This window comes from Eptatretus burgeri, unplaced genomic scaffold (genome assembly GCF_056783735.1).
Source record: "Eptatretus burgeri isolate ZD-2024b unplaced genomic scaffold, Ebu_testis_v1 Ebu_testis_scaffold_309, whole genome shotgun sequence".
NCBI lineage: Eukaryota > Metazoa > Chordata > Myxini > Myxiniformes > Myxinidae > Eptatretus > Eptatretus burgeri.
Window position 1 is genome coordinate 9,343 of NW_028222258.1, and position 17,407 is coordinate 26,749.

Sequence of the window (17,407 nt, forward strand, 5' to 3'; positions counted from 1 at the left end):
TTTATTTTCTCATTTACTTTACTGTTCAAAGTTGAAATGTGCCATCTGGTGGACGACTTCAGGAACTACACCGTTTACGTGAAATTTATTTTCTCATTTACTTTGCTGTAAAAAGTTGAAATGTGCCCTCCGGTGGACGATTTTATGAACTGCACTGTTTACTTGTCATTTATTTTCTTATTTACTTTGCTGTAAAAAGTTGAAACGTCCATCTGGTGGACGATTTTATGAACTACACCGTTTACGTGTGATTAATTTTTCCCTTTACTTTGCTGTTCAAAGTTTAAACGTCCATCTGGTGGACAATTTCAAGACCAACACCGTTTACCTGAAATTTCGTTTCTTATTTACTTTGCTGTAAAAAGTTGAAATGTGCCCTCCGGTGGACGATTTCAGGAACTACACCGTTTACGTGTAATTTATTTTCTCATTTACTTTACTGTTCAAAGTTGAAATGTGCCATCTGGTGGACGATTTTATGAACTACACCGTTTACGTGTAATTTATTTTCTCATTTACTTTACTGTTCAAAGTTGAAATGTGCCATCTGGTGGACGATTTCAGGAACTACACCGTTTACGTGAAATTTATTTTCTCATTTACTTTGCTGTAAAAAGTTGAAATGTGCCATCTGGTGGACGATTTTATGAACTGCACTGTTTACTTGTCATTTATTTTCTTATTTACTTTGCTGTAAAAAGTTGAAACGTCCATCTGGTGGACGATTTTATGAACTACACCGTTTACGTGTGATTAATTTTTCCCTTTACTTTGCTGTTCAAAGTTGAAACGTCCATCTGGTGGACGATTTTATGAACTACACCGTTTACGTGTGATTAATTTTTCCCTTTACTTTGCTGTTCAAAGTTTAAACGTCCATCTGGTGGACAATTTCAAGACCAACACCGTTTACCTGAAATTTCGTTTCTTATTTACTTTGCTGTAAAAAGTTGAAATGTGCCCTCCGGTGGACGATTTCAGGAACTACACCGTTTACGTGTAATTTATTTTCTCATTTACTTTACTGTTCAAAGTTGAAATGTGCCATCTGGTGGACGACTTCAGGAACTACACCGTTTACGTGAAATTTATTTTCTCATTTACTTTGCTGTAAAAAGTTGAAACGTGCCATCTGGTGGACGATTTTATGAACTACACCGCTTACATGTGATTTATTTTCTCATTTACTTTCCTGTTCAAAGTTGAAATATCCATCCGGTGGACGATTTTATGAACTACTCCGTTTACGTGTGATTTATTTTCTCATTAATTTGCTGTAAAAAGTTGAAATGTCCATCCGTTGGACGATTTCAGGAACTACACCGTTTACGTGTAATTTATTTTCTCATTTACTTTACTGTTCAAAGTTGAAATGTGCCATCTGGTGGACGACTTCAGGAACTACACCGTTTACGTGAAATTTATTTTCTCATTTACTTTGCTGTAAAAAGTTGAAATGTGCCATCTGGTGGACGATTTTATGAACTGCACTGTTTACTTGTCATTTATTTTCTTATTTACTTTGCTGTAAAAAGTTGAAACGTCCATCTGGTGGACGATTTTATGAACTACACCGTTTACGTGTGATTTATTTTCTCATTTACTTTCCTGTTCAAAGTTGAAATATCCATCCGGTGGACGATTTTATGAACTACACCGTTTACGTGAAATTTATTTTCTCATTTACTTTACTGTAAAAAGTTGAAATGTGCCATCTGTTGGACGATTTCAGGAACTACACCGTTTACGTGAAATTTATTTTCTCATTTATTTTGCTGTAAAAAGTTGAAATGTGCCATCCGGTGGACGATTTCAGGAACTACACCGTTTACGTGAAATTTATTTTCTATTTACTTTGCTGTAAAAAGTTGAAATGTGCCATCTGGTGGACGATTTTATGAACTACACCGTTTACGTGTGATTTATTTTCTCATTAATTTGCTGTAAAAAGTTGAAATGTCCATATGGTGGATGATTTCAGAAGCTACACCGTTTACTGTCCATCTGGTGGACGATTTTATGAACTACACTGTTTACGTGATTTATTTTCTCCTTTGCTTTCCTGCACGAAGTTGAAATGTCCATCTGGTGGACGATTTTATGAACTACACCGCTTACGTGTGATTTATTTTCTCATTTACTTTGCTGTTCAAAGTTGAAATGTCCATCTGGTGGACGATTTCAGGACCTACACGGTATACTGTCCATCTGGTGGACGATTTTATGAACTACACCGTTTACATGTGATTTATTTTCTCTACTTTGCTGTACAAAGTTGAAATGTCCATCTGGTGGACGATTTTATGAATTACACCGTTTTTGTGTGATTTATTATCTTGCCAAAAAGAAGTTTTTGCAAGATATGTTCGTCAGCTTGTATGTTTTTTGTTTTTTTTGTCTGAAATCACGTATAAAAAATTCTGCAGAGCACAGTTATCATCGGAAATTTTTGTAACTTCGCATATCAGAGGCCTATAGAGGTCCCTTTCAGTGCACAAAATTTTGAAGGTCAAGGTCACTTTGGCGCAAATCAGGGGAGTCGACGAAACCCTTATTTTTTGAGTAATTTTGATCGGATCGTCTTCAAACTTCATGGGAATATAGTTCATGATCTGGCGCTCAGCTGATTAATTTTTGGTGGCTATTGGCCTTGACCTTCATGGTTAGCGCCTCAGGTCAAACATATTTGACCCCAAGGTCAAATTTTCAAGTTTTAGGAACCATATTGTGTAGTACCTCAAATTGAACACCTCGATGAGTGCTTTCTAGATATGTCAAGCTTGAGACATTATGACGTCATTTGGTGACGTTATGAGGAAAACGCATATTTTTCATGGTTACTCTGTAGAACGGTTCTCATCGGAATCTCTCGTCGGCAGATATTCCTCAAGGAGTCGCTCCTCATGGATAGCAGCTCTGTTCACCTCAGTGTGACCTTAAAGAAGTCTCACGTGGTCACCTTTTGCAGGGTGACATTGGTTTATTTTTCTCATTTACTTTCCTGCACAAAGTTGAAATGTCCATCTGGTGGACGATTTTATGAACTACTCCGTTTACGTGTGATTTATTTTCTCATTAATTTGCTGTAAAAAGTTGAAATGTCCATCCGTTGGACGATTTCAGGAACTACACCGTTTACGTGATTTATTTTCTCCTTTACTTTGCTGTTCAAAGTTGAAATGTCCATCTAACCCAAACTATCCCTCATCTAACCTCATTTCCCCCCATGCTGCTAACCCTCATCTCCCCCCAAGAGGTCGCCCCTGCGAACCAGTTAAAAAAAAACTGAGTGGATCTGAGCTTTTACCCGATTATATCGTTTGTGGTATACAAGTTGGAGAACTCCTTCACAATACACCATTACAAACATCTCTAGTTTCTCCCATGATGCAATGCGAAAACAAGGTGTATTATCTGGCAAATTAAATAAAACGCATCACTCAAACAGATGATGTTTGAATCTCCGATGAATGGCCTTGAACTTCAAGATGAAAATCCGCTCGGCCAATTTCCCTCGAATCCTGCACAAGGACTTGGGGTACCGACGGGCAGGTCGGTCGTGGGTGTCACATGTTCACCCATAACCTGTGGTGCAGGAAAGCAGGATTGAGGAATGGCCTCATCGTCGTAGTATGAAGGGTGTTGTGAAGAAAGAGTAGTCGCTTGTGGCACGATGAACAAATTCCAAATTCCTGGCCGAACCAGCAGCGGGCACTGCATCAGTGGCACAGCTGCGCTCTCAGTCAATGATGTCACCCTGCAGTTTCTCGCGGCAAATGAACGAAGAAGAATCAACAGAATTTCCATTTTGTCACCTTACTCCCCCCCATCAAGTGTGCAGTGACATGCCATCATCAAAATCTTTTATTGTCTTTATGTCCCACCCCCAATTGTCATTTTCACCCCTAATAATCCACCCCCAAACCATAACTGTGGAATAATTAGAGACAATATAAATATTACAAAAGCAAAAGGGGGGCATCATGACCCTCTATATCTCATGTCTTTCTGCAACCCTGCTTTGCCTCTACTTCCACCTCACCTCCCTTCTCCCAAATCCTACGACCGTGCATGATGCATATGGATGACTTGGGAGGTGGAGGAGAAGAATGTAAAAAGTAGGAAAAGAACAAGGTAAAGGTTAAATGTAAGGAAATAACAGACTGAGAGCATAAAGTACATGGAAGCAGGAGTGAGCAGGGAACGAAGGAGATCATTGATCTGATGAAGGGGTGATAAAAGGGGAGGACAAAAGAAATCAAGGGGGAATGCAGAAGAGATAAAGAAAGCTTCGGGAATAATTCGGATGAAAGTTGTAAAAAGGTTACCTTCATATCCTCCTGTTTCCTTCTCTCTGTCTCCATCCTTGCGACGTGGAAGGCGACGTGTTCAGAGAGAAAATGGAAGATCATCATTCAACATCCGATGAGCTTAAAACATGTTCGTGGATGCAAATATATTTATGCACCGATCATCGACTTGTGAGAATGAGCTGCACTCTTAATGGTTTAATAAATAAATAAATACTGTGCAGGTAGCCGAACCCATCTGTGCAGGTAGCCGAAAGGAGAAAAAGCTATTTTTGAGGAAGCTTATCAACGATGCACCCGCACCAGACGTTCTGCACGTTTGTGGTGACTTGTGGTTTGTGAGATTGCAATTACCCCCAAGACTGAGTAACTCAGGCTCGGTTACTCCATGCACTTCCTCCTTGTTAATCCCTTCTGCTCCCACGACGCCCGATCCTATGGGGTCGCTCGTTCTCGTGCTGAAAGCGACAGTTTGCGTGGTGGCGGTTTCTTGTGCCGAGGGTCGTCCAGAGCCACATCCTCAGCCAATGATGCCACTCCACAGCCTTGAGCTGCACACGACCTCTTCTTCAGAGCCACAGAGGATGTGAATTCTTGTATTCACCAATTTAAACGAAGGCAATAATATTTATTCCTCAAAAACAAAACCCTCAATAACTTTAATGATTGCTTTATTTTAATATTTAAAATAATTTTGGTTTTTATTTTTTATTTAAAAATTTATTTTGTAAGAGAGAGAGAGAGAGAGAGAGAGAGAGAGAGAGAGAGAGAGAGAGAGACAGAGAGAGAGAGAGAGAGAGAGAGAGAGAGAGAGAGAGAGAGAGAGAGAGAGAGAGAGAGAGAGAGAGAGACAGAGAGAGAGAGAGACAAAGAGAGAGAGAGAGAGAGACACACAGAGACAAAGACAGAGAGAGAGAGAGAGAGAGAGAGAGAGAGAGAGAGAGAGAGAGAGAGAGAGAGAGAGAGAGAGAGAGAGAGAGAGAGAGAGAGAGAGAGAGAGAGAGAGAGAGAGAGAGAGAGAGAGAGAGAGAGAGAGATCTCGATAATAAAATATTAAAACTGAAGATAAAAATCAAACCCATCGAGACATTGTCAAAAATTAAATGAACAAAGGACGAATCTGGTATTAAGTGTCATGTACTGAACACGGGGCTTTCAAAATATCCACAATGACCCTCTCATCGAGACTCGAGAACGAACATATCTGAACATAACTCGAAAGGGAACAAATTCCAAACTCGAAAGGAACAAACTTGGATTTGTAAAAGGTTTTCTCACCCAAAAATGAATTAATCCACCATTGCTTTCAAACATGCCAAACACAAAACTTGCTGGACTCGTAGAAAGAGAAGAAAAATACATTTTTATGCTGATGTGGTTGCCATTTTCTGTTGTTGATGTGGTTGCCATTTTCTGTTGTTGATGTGGTTGCCTGTTGCCATTTTCACGCACAATGCAAGTTCTGGAGTAAAAATTCTGGCTTGTGTGAGAGATGTTCCCGCAGTTCTGGAGACGCAGGGTCGGAGCCAGCAGACCTTTCGACATGGTTCATCCATCGCTGGTACTCAAGGTCCGCGGATGCTCCTCAATACCAAGCAATTCCATGGTGAGCTTCAACCTTCCAGCATTTTGTAAGAACACAACCTTGAAGCAATTCTCATCTGCAAGTAGCCGCCTTGACCGCCGCCGGTATGTGCTCTCCGCCGGCGAACGGTTGCTCTGTGCTGCAAGCCTGCCGCCCATAGTGAGCGAGCTTTCCGACAGGTACATCTCCATTACGTGCACACACACTTCGTCAGTGACGATGTGCTGCAGCTGTCGCACAATGCTCTGAATCAGGTTGTCTATGGTGAAGCAGGTGTACGCGTGGATTGTGAACATCTCCCTCAGCTTGTCTTCAAAGACACTCGACTCCATATTTCCATCCAGCAAGTTCCTCACCATGTCCAAGAATGCTGGGTAATAATCCTCCACATCATGCTTACTTTGCTTCGGACGCAGGAGTGACGCTGGACTGTCCTCGCGTTCTCTTCCAGGTCCCAGTATCTCCGTGTCCCGTTCATGTTCCCGTCTCTCCTCCTCGATCTGTCGCTCAGCCTGTTGGTACATATGTAGCAGGCGCTGGCAGAGGATCTGGTGAAGTCTGAGCAGGATGTACCAATTGTTATTCACGAAGAAAAGGTTGTAAACGAGGTCCAGGCCTTCCAGTTTCTGTGTGTGTGTGGTCGGGAACATCAACTTGTTCTCCGTAGGACGGTTTTCAACCTTCCCCTTGCTTGGATCACAGATGTCCTGGTTATTGGTTTTAACCATGATCCAATTCAATTTCCTCTGCCTCTTTCTCTCCATTTCCACTGCCTTCCTCAACATCACCAAGCTCCCCCCATGACAAGAAGATCAGGTCTGGCAGGAGATGGTGGAAAATCTGCTTGATCTTGCGCTTGTCTTGTGCTTGTAAGCCACTCTGTCGTTTGACTTGATGGATGATGAGTGAAGCTGCATCCTCGAGGACCTGCTCGTTCTCGTATTCAAAAGAAAGATGTGGTCCAGGTGGTGGAGGATTGCCTTCTGCAACTTGTTCCTGCTGCTCATTGAATATTGTTTCAATTTCATTGAGAAGGTTTTTGGAACACAAAGCCTCGGTGTCAGTCCTTTTGAAGTTGATGTCCTGATGATCAAGTGACTTGAGATGATATTTCTCATGCTGCTCGTGCCAGACCTGGTTGAATGCACATTGTTCCTTGCACCATTCCTTGTCCTTGCTCTTCAACTTTTTTTTATAACAATAGGCACGACCACCACAGGATTTCTCTTGAGTCCATCAATTACGTCACTGGCTTTCCCCCCATATAACCGCTGAACAGCTTTGAGATGGACCACCTCTGAGGAGCCCCCCAAGCAGGAGTCGAGATGGAAATTACTTTTGACCTCTTCAGACATGTGGAACATCTTTTTCTGAATGCCTTCCAGCACGGCGATCGTTGCCATGTTCGTTTCCACCACATAGTCCAACTCAAAACGTTCATCTTCGCAGCGGTACATGTGCTCCTCATACTGAGTCTTCTTTAAGCTCACCAATTTCAAATTCTCAGTCCAAGAAACAAATGTGTCATTCAAGACCTCATGACAAAGTGCTGTGCGTCCGCTGAACTTTGGTTGCTGGAAACTTTTGGGCAAGGTACGGTAGCTTGGTCCCAATCGCTTGCAGGAAGCAGAGTCGATCTCCATGGCAATGCCATCTGAGGAGAGGTCCTTCGGCAGTGCTTCTCGGTGTGAGACATCTGTGTCGCCAACGGAAGCCTTGAACCAGCTGAAGAGTTCAGGGAAGTCGCTCAAGAAGGGACAGACCAAGTGAAGAAGTTCTCCTTGAGAGACAGTCTCCTGGTTGAACAGCGCGAGGCAGTGCAGGAAGTTGTCATATGATTCACGGCTCTTCAGTGCTTTGCGAACCTTTTCAAGGAAGGCAAAATCTCCCAGATTTCCATGCTTATTGGAATCCGTTCGCGAATAATCCTAAAATCCACCTGGCTTCAACTTTTTCTTCATCGAACGTGTGGATCCCAGACCAGACGTTCAAGGAATTTGACCTTCTTTCTGCATCAACCTCTTGCTGTTGCTATGGCTGCAACTATTGGAGTTGCTGCCTATCAGTGGTTGATTCACAGTTTCACCATGGTCATTGTGCACCGAATCACGCTTCTCACAGGTCTTCCCCATCAAGTGTGATACATTTAGATCTGGGACTAACGTGTCCAACTCTGCGAGAAGATCTTCCTCGTCCTTCAACAGTTGTGCAATCTCTGCAAAGAAATGCTGTTGAGATGGCTTTAGGTGCGTTTTCTTCCTGCGACGCCTCAATTTTACATTGCTCGTAAGTCCATAAAATTCCCATAAAAGCCTTGAACATCTCAGGCTGGTTCTGGAAGCGGTTTTTTAAAATCTTTTTTGTAAAGTTAACAGCCTCGTTCAACATGGCAGGTTGCACCTTGGGCAACTGCAGTTGTACGGGTTGCTGTGTGGTGTGAGACGTGTGACTGGTGTCTGTCGGGACAGGATGCTGAGTAGGAAAGCCAGGAAGAGATGGTGGCTGTCCATATGGGTGTGGATAGCTGGGGAGGGACTTGCTTGACATGGCAGAGGGTCCTATGGGTCAAGGCTGGGTGGTGTGAGGCGTGTGACTGGTGTTTGACAGGACAAGATGCAGGGTAGGAAAGCCAGGCAGAGATGGTGGCTGTCCATGTGGATGTGGAGAGCTGGAGAGGGACTTGCTTGACATGGCAGATGTTTGTGTGGGCAAAAGTTACATGCGATGCATGTTAACATCACAATTTTGCATTTTAAGTTCCACTTGCTCCATGAGTTCCGCTGCTTGCGTGGGTGTGGTATCACTGATCAGATCATTCATCTGGACCTCGATCTTGCAATCAGAAGGCAAGAAGGGCATGAAAGCCCTTATCAAGTCGGGATGTCCCTTGAATAAGGTTGAAACACGGTCGATGACATCTTGGGTGTCAATAATCTCTGCTTTGTATTCCTTAATTCTGTCCAGAAATTCATCGTAAACACGTGACTGGCTCCCAAATCGTTCCTTGACTTTAAGCAAGAGGGATATTGCCTCATTAATCTCCAAACACTGGATTTGCTGGCCCACTTGAGGAGGTGCTTGTGCTTGCGCTTGTGAGTGAGCACTGTTGGGGTGAGTTAATGATCGTGGATGCGGTGATGACAGCTGGGACCCATGTAGGTGAGTGTCATGTCCGCTCGGAGATTGCCCCAGAGTTCCTTGGCCAATAGGTGGAACCTGGTAGGTTGTTGGGCTGGAGTAACTTTGGACGCCAGCACTTGGGTCGATGTTCTCAGGCATGGGTGCACAAACAGGAGCAAGAACTCCATTCTGAAGCCGAGGAAACGAGTCTCCACATGGAGCAATCCCAGGAGGTTGCTGTTGGGTTGTCGTGGTTACGTTTTCCTCCTCATCCATCTTCCGCTTTATTGTGTGCTCACAGCACAGCGAGACTTGGAAATGGAAGCAAATCTGTCAGAAAGAAAAATTACAAGCAAAGAAAAATGGTAAATGATGTGTGTCACCAACACAGGGTCCGGACGTAACCTCACGTGACCGACCTGATGGACGGGACGAGACGGAGATGGGGGATGGTAGGAAAGAGAAGGGTCAGTGTGCGAAGGGAAAAGAGAGTGCGGTGCGCACGGAGTGATCGAATTGTATAAAAGATTGTGGGAAACAAACCCGACGGGACAAGAGATGATTGACGGTTGGAATACGGACTCACCATCCAGAACCACGGAGCAACGAAGCACGTGGGAAAAGGACGCTCTTATTGTTTACATAAATTAATGATCTTCTTCTTCTTCTTTCAGCTGCTCCCGTTCGGGGTCGCCACAGCGGATCATCCGTATGATCCGCATAGTGATTTGGCACATGTTTTATGCCGGATGCCCTTCCTGACGCAACCCTGGTCGCCTCTTACGATACAGGGATATGGTACACCTATTTTAACCGGGGTATACACCGGCCCAGTACACTGGTACTCATTTCGCCGACCTCGGAAGGATGACAGGCTGAGTCAACCCCCTGGTGTATTAATTCAGTGGCCCAACGGGGCTTGAACTCAGGACCTTTTGGATCCCAAGCCGCTGCCCTAACCACTGCGCCAACACCAGGCTTCCTTTACATAAATTAATGATGTGAGTTGAAAATTAGAAATGAAACTTTTAAAAAACAGAAATTGTTTTCCGTCCATTATCAAGGAAATTTAACATTATTTCATTTATACTTTGAGTTACAGTAAAGAAACACAATAACCAACTTCCCCAGGATGTAACGTGACCTCCCAGTTACTGCTTCCTGGTTCGATCACATTAAACACCTCCTCAAGGATGTGGAGCGACCTTCCAGTAACCCCTTCCTGGTTTGATCACAGTAAACACCTCATCGAGGATGTAGACTGTGGAGCGACCTTCCAGCAACCCCTTCCTGGTTTGATCACATTAAACACCTCATCGAGGATGTGGAGCGACCTTCCAGTAACCCCTTCCTGGTTCGATCACATTAAACACCTCCTCAAGGATGTGGAGCGACCTTCCAGTAACCCCTTCCTGGTTCGATCACATTAAACACTTCCTCGAGGATGTGACCCCTGCGTGGTGACCCCTACCTTCCAGTAACCCCCACCTGGTGCGATCACATTAAACACCTCCTCGAGGATGTGACCCCTACCTGGTGACCCCTACCTTCCAGTAACTCCCACCTGGTGCGATCACATTAAACACCTCCTCGACGATGTGACCCCTACCTTCCAGTTACCCCCACCTGGTGCGATCACATTAAACACCTCCTTGAGGATGTGACCCCTACCGGGTGACCCCTACCTTCCAGTAACTCCCACCTGGTGCGATCATATTAAACACCTCCTCGAGGATGTGACCCCTACCTTCCAGTTACCCCCACCTGGTGCGATCACATTAAACACCTCCTCGAGGATGTGACCCCTACCTGGTGACCCCTACCTTCCAGTAACTCCCACCTGGTGCGATCACATTAAACACCTCCTCGAGGATGTGACCCCTACCTGGTGACCCCTACCTTCCAGTAACCCCCACCTGGTGTGATCACATTAAACACCTCCTCGAGGATGTGACCCCTACCTGGTGACCCCTACCTTCCAGTAACTCCCACCTGGTGCGATCACATTAAACACCTCCTCGAGGATGTGACCCCTACCTTCCAGTGACCCCCACCTGGTGCGATCACATTAAACACCTCCTTGAGGATGTTACCCCCTACCTGGTGACCCCTACCTTCCAGTAACCCCTACCTGGTGCGATCACATTAAACACCTCATTGAGGATGTGGAGCGACCTTCCAGTAACCCCTTCCTGGTTCAATCACATTAACCACCTCCTCGAGGATGTGAGGAGGTTGGAGCATTTATAAACGCACGTTATCTCCCTGGCAAATTCAAAACAAAACTGTCAATCCTTAACAGAGGAGTGGGGGGTGGAGGTGCAGGGGGAGACGGAGAGGAGGTGGGGGATGAGAGAGGGAGAGGGAGTGTGGGATGAGAGAGGGAGAGGGTTTTTGTGTTCGGTCATTTAGCATAACATTATATTTGTGAACCCCACCTGAAACCCTCACCTTTCACTCTTTTTTTTCTACCCCCTCCCCCACCCCTTTCTGTCCCCTCCTCACTCCCCCTCCTAATAAAATGCAGTATTCTCCTCCCACACCTCTGTATCTCTCTCGCTGTCTCTGTGTGTGTGTGTGTCTCTCTCTCACCCCTATTCGCACCCCTCCCTCCCTCAGTGTGTAGCAACGTTTGGTGAGAAGTCGCTCTCCTCACCCCCCCTGCCCCCTTTCTCGCACTCATCCCCCATCCGAGCTCCCCCTTCTAAACCCATTCCCAGGTGCCCCTCTCTCATCCCTCTGTCCTCTTCCCTCCATCCTCTCTGCCTCCCCTAACCCCTCCCTGCCTCCTCTCTCTCTTTCTCCCTCTTTTCCCCCTCCCCCCTCCATATCCCAGCCAGCCAAGTGACGGGTTGTATTTTCTCGTCTATACGATAAGAGAACCGCATGTCTGTGTGTCTGCGTGTCCGTGTGTGTGTGTGTCCATGTGTCTGTGTCTGCGTGTCCGTGTGTCTGTGTCTGCGTGTCCGTGTGTCTGTGTGTATCTGCGTGTTTGCGTGTCTGTGTCTGCGTGTCCGTGTGTGTGTGTCTGCGTGTCCATGTGTCTGCGTGTCTGTGTGCCTGCATGTCTGCGTGTCTGTGTGCCTGCATGTCTGTGTGTCTGTGTGCCTGCATGTCTGAGTGTCTGCGTGTCCGTGTGTCTGCATGTCTGTGTGTCCGCGTGTCTGAGTGTCCGTGTGTCTATGTGTGTGTGTCTGCGTGTCCATGTGTCTGCGTGTCTGTGTGCCTGCATGTCTGCGTGTCTGAGTGTCTGTGTGTCCGTGTGTCTGCATGTCTGTGTGTCCGCGTGTCTGAGTGTCCGTGTGTCTGCATGTCTGTGTGTGTGTGTCTGCGTGTCCATGTGTCTGTGTGCCTGCATGTCTGCGTGTCTGTGTGTCTGAGTGTCTGCGTGTCTGTGTGTGTGTGTCTGAGTGTCTGCGTGTCCGTGTGTCCGCATGTCTGTGTCCGCGTGTCTGCGTGTCCCCATTTTTCTCAGAGATAACCAAACGGATCTTCGTCAAACTTCCAGAGGTTCATCAGTGAGGACCAAAAACGCTTTGGGCAAAAAACAAACAAACAATTGAAACAAGATTGAAAATATTTATTGTTATTATTATTATTATTATAATAATTATTTTAAATGTCTCTGTTTTCCCTGAGCCTTTGTCGTTCTGTGAAAGGGAATATGACCTGATCCAGGAGGCCAATTCCTCCGTCCATGTCGGGAAGAGTTTCAGTCTGGAGCCAAACAAGGAGTAAGAACACCGAGGCTCCACGTGGGCTCACATGAGAGCCAGGCTTCGACCCCCCGCAGGGAATTACACAGAAGCGTGACCACGTGGTCCTCGCGAACGTGGTCACGTGGCCCGGCGAGCACGTGGAACCCACGTGCTGAGATTCGCGCATGGGGAAACCAACGAGGCCGAGCTGAGAGTTCATTTCTAGCACGGCGCAGGCAGCGAGCGAGAAAGGGCCGCTCAGAGCGCTCCCTCCTCCTCATCATCATCATCGGTTCATGATGAGGTTTCAACGGAAAAATCACGTGATTTCGGAAGAACAGTCTTAACAGAAGACGTTTTGGATGAAAGAATGGTTAACGACACCTCCTTTGTCTTCCTTTCTCACTGTCTCGACATTCCTCCCGTTTTATAAAGTGTTTCGATTTACGAACACACCTTACACCGCGACGTACCTCGTGTGTGTCGTTCAAAGGGATCGCAATGGAGCTGCAGCACACCCAAGATGGCTCGCGGCGAAACAGGAAGTGACGTACCCTCGATGGCGCGCTCGCGGCAAAACAGGAAGTGACGTAACCTCGATGGCGCGCTCGCGGCAAAACAGGAAGTGACGTCACCGCATCGAGGACGAGTGAAAATGTTTTTGTTTTTTTAGTGAATTGTGATTTTGTTCGGTTTTAAAACACCGTTTGTTTTCAACACAATCATCTTGCTCGACCCTCAGCTTGACCCCTTGCTTGACCTTTCCGATCCATCAGCTCTCACAAGTTCACTGAGGGCACATCCCCATGACGTCACCAAATCCCTCGTCCCCTGAACAGTCATTTGACGTGAAGAAGAAGAAACTTTATTTTTAGGAGAAGGCTTGTTGTGTTCGTGTTCGTGAAGATTTCCTCTCATCCACTCAAACACTCGTCAGGTCAGGTTCGATCTGTGACCTGCTACAGCTACCATGTAAACCCGTACTAACCTGTTCCATGGTCGGGTTGTCGGCGACTAAACCGTCTCCCCCACCAGGTTTTCTGGTGAGGAGGGTGTTTGGATATGGACACCCAGCAGGATTAAAAACAAAACCTGTCAAAGGGCGGAGGAGCTCCTTGTGAGCCAACGGCCATCCATATCTAGTGCCCAACTGTGTCTGCGGACGTCCTCCTGCAGTTGGGTTACTTTTTATTAGGAGGTTGGTGGCAGGATTTGCACTCCGACCACCGGAAAATTGTTGACAGAGCTGAGCTGTTCAGGGAGCTGAGGCGTAAAACTGTACGTGCACTGAGGGTGGACAAGGAGGCCTATGTGCGAGGAATCTGTGAGGGGGTAGAGCATCACCTGTGGACAGGTGATTCTCGTCCTGCTTACAGGGGAATTCGCGCATTACGTTCATCCAAGCCCATCCCTCGGAGCACTGCAGTTCGAGCAGAGAGTGGTAGGCTCTTGACAGAGGAGTCTGAAGTGAAGGCCCGCTGGGCCGGTTACTTTGAGCGGTTGTACCAGGCTGATCCCCCAGCTGTCGAGTTGGACGTCAAGGGTGTTACAATCCCTGTTGCTGACCCTCGAATCAACTGTGGTCCACCATCGCTTGTGGAAACACGGGCTGCGGTGAACCAGTTGAAACGGGGCAAAGCTCCAGGGATCTGTGGCATCCATGCTGAACTTCTCAAGGCTGGTGGAAATGCTGCACTCATGTCGTTGCATGCAGTTTTGTGCTCTGCCTGGAACACAGGCATCATCCCAACTGACTGGAAGAGGGGCCTTGTTGTCCCTCTCTGGAAAGGGAAGGGTGATCGCCAAGACTGCAACAACTACCGAGGGGTGACGCTGCTCTCAGTGCTGGGCAAGGTCTTTGCTCGGATAATTCTTGATAGGGTTCGCCACCATCTGCTTGAGCACCAGCGTCCAGAGCAGTCAGGCTTTACACCAAAGAGGTCAACGATTGACCGTATCCTTGCACTTCGTGTCCTCACCGAACGCAGACGAGAGTTTCGGCAGGGGCTGCTTGCAGCCTATGTTGATCTCTGTAAAGCGTTCGATTCAGTGAATCGGGATGTCCTCTGGAGGATTCTTGGTCTTCGTGGGGTGCCACCAAAACTGATCGATCTGATGTCTGAACTCTACTCTGGTACTGAGAGTGCTGTGAAGTGTGGTGGTACCATCTCTGACTTATTTCCAGTTGTTACTGGAGTTCGTCAGGGGTGTGTACTTGCCCCCACACTTTTCAACACTTGTATGGACTGGATTTTAGGGAGGATGTCAGAGAGATCAAGCTGCGGTGCATCGTTTGTGAATGTCAAGATCTCGGACCTTGATTTTGCAGACGATGCAGTCATCTTTGCGGAGACTTTAGACATCCTTTTGGGGGCCCTGGAGGTGCTGAATGAGGAGTCGGAGCCGCTGGGATTACGGGTTTCTTGGGTCAAAACTAAGATCCAGGCTTTCGGTGACATCTTGGATGCTGCTGTCCTGTCTGTGTCTGTTTGTGGTGAGGATGTTGAGGTCGTGGAGAGATTCACTTACCTTGGCTGTGATATTCATGTCTCTGCTGGCTGTGAGTCAGAGGTCAATAGACGTCTGGGTCGGGCCTGGGGAGTCATGGATTCACTGGATCATGGGGTGTGGCGCTGCCAGTACCTGTGCGGGAGGACGAAAGTCCGAGTCTTCAGGTCCTTGGTAATTCCAGTCTTGCTATATTGATTCAAGACTTGGACTCTGACCAAGGATCTGAGACGGAGACTTAATTCCTTTGGTTAATTCCTTAATTCCTAATTCCTAATAAACCGATCGGCAATCGCAAACGGAGTGAGCTGCTGAAAGCGGCTCGTGTCCGTACGGGTCCCGTTGAGGTGTAAATCCCCGGCATTTCTGTCTGCGCGAATAATTAGGTAAATCGACAATTCGGCGATCAACCCTGTCGCGCGTGGACAGAAGAGTTGGCTGATTTATGGTGTGGTTAACAACACACCTGGAGCTGGGTTTGGGCGTTGATCCGAAAAGCTGCGACTGGATTGCCACGGTCGGTGGGCGCGTACGGCCGCGAATTAGCGAAAAACGGTCGCCCGCACGCCAGAGTGGCGAGACTCCACAACAATATATATATATATATATATATATATATATATATATATATATATATATATATACACATATATACATATATATATATATATATATATACATATATATATATACATACATATATATACATACATATATATATATATATATATATATATATATATATATATATATATATATATATATATATATATATATATATATATATATATATACGTCAGCCATTGTTGTCGGATCTTTGTTATTTTGTGGATCCTCAGATCATTTGGGAAAACTTTGATTATTCCATGAATTCGCGATTCCTCATAAATCGTTTCTCCCCCGACTTCCAGCAAGTGTGACACCGTCATAACAATCGTAATTTATTGTTTTAATGTTGACCAATCGTGTGCTCAAGATGATCACACGTGATCCTCGTTGACCAATGAGCATTGAGTGATGGGATTTTCAGCTCCCTTGAAGAGGAATCTCACCTGCACCTGAAAACTTTTGGTGATTCCGCATTTTTTTCGTGACATTTAATTGTTTGGAAGTGAACCTTGTTCTGACGTGGTCGGTCACGTGATCATATCACCTTTTTGTGTGTGAATGAGGATACTTTTGGAGAGGTTTATCTCACACTTTTCGACTTTTCAAAAAAATTATAATGATGTTATGAAGAAATCCTTGTGTTCACCATTAACGGACTCGACACGAGCGATGGATACAAGTTGTTGAAGTATTTTGTCAATGACTTCAGGACGCTCCACCTCCTCCAATCTTCAACTCCCCTCTGCCCCCTCTCTTATTACTCCCCACTGTGCCTCATGCCATCCCCACCGAGCCTTTTCTCCTCCTCACCTCATCTCCCCGAGCTCTTCTGCAATCCCCCACAATCTATCAACAACTCTCCCAACCTCCTCCCTTGTCCTCTCCTGCCTCTCCCCTCTGTTGCGCCCAAAGCCTCCTCCCCTCCCTCTTACTCAACAGTGTGGACCTCAAACATCCCAGGACATCGCTCAAACCTTTCAGATCTCTCCATGCAGGTTGCCACTGACAAACCAGACAATCTGCGTAAGAGAAACTTTCTTCCCTCAAGACATCTCTGACTCCCAAGTATCTCTCCCTTGTTACTCCCTCCTCCGGAATGACAGACCTGAGCTTTGTCCTGGTGGAGGAGTTGCTCTCTTCATCAAAAACATCTATTCCTCACTCTCGATGCACTGCCCTCCCCCCCCCAGGAATACCTCTGGCTACGGCTTCCCCTCCGCTCCCACCTCATGGTTATATGTGTGTTGTACTGTCTACCAAGCAACTGTCTACCAGGATGGATCCTCTCATCACAACTCTCTCTTCCTCATATGTGGTGACTTCAATTGTCATCATGCCAGTTGGCTGGGTGTGGGTACCTCTCTCACCTGTCATGGCACCTCAGCCAAAGACTTCTGTGACTCATTGGGACTGACACAACTCGTCAACTTCCCGACCCAGAGCTCAACCAATGGTACTCCATCTCTTCTGGATCTGAGTTTGACAAATTTCCCTGAAAATATCTGATGTTCTTCCTTTGCTCCAATCGGTTCTTCTGACCACGTCCTTGTCAAAGTGGACATCTCTCTGGCGGTTAT

At 46.2% G+C, this 17,407-nt stretch overlaps 1 long non-coding RNA gene and 1 pseudogene across 2 annotated transcripts; both read right to left on the reverse strand.

The window, feature by feature from the left end:
- Positions 1–3,296: 3,296 nt before the first annotated feature.
- LOC147007321 (uncharacterized) lies at positions 3,297–5,118 on the reverse strand. The gene is made up of 2 exons (XR_015054266.1): positions 4,329–5,118; positions 3,297–4,088 (listed from the first exon to the last, which is right to left on the reverse strand). It is a non-coding gene; the product is annotated as an uncharacterized LOC147007321 (long non-coding RNA).
- Positions 5,119–5,247: 129 nt separating this feature from the next.
- On the reverse strand, positions 5,248–13,311 carry LOC147007322 (paired amphipathic helix protein Sin3a-like; annotated as a pseudogene). Its single transcript, XR_015054265.1, has 3 exons — positions 13,187–13,311; positions 8,576–9,345; positions 5,248–8,434 (listed from the first exon to the last, which is right to left on the reverse strand). The product of XR_015054265.1 is annotated as a paired amphipathic helix protein Sin3a-like (transcript).
- Positions 13,312–17,407: the final 4,096 nt, after the last annotated feature.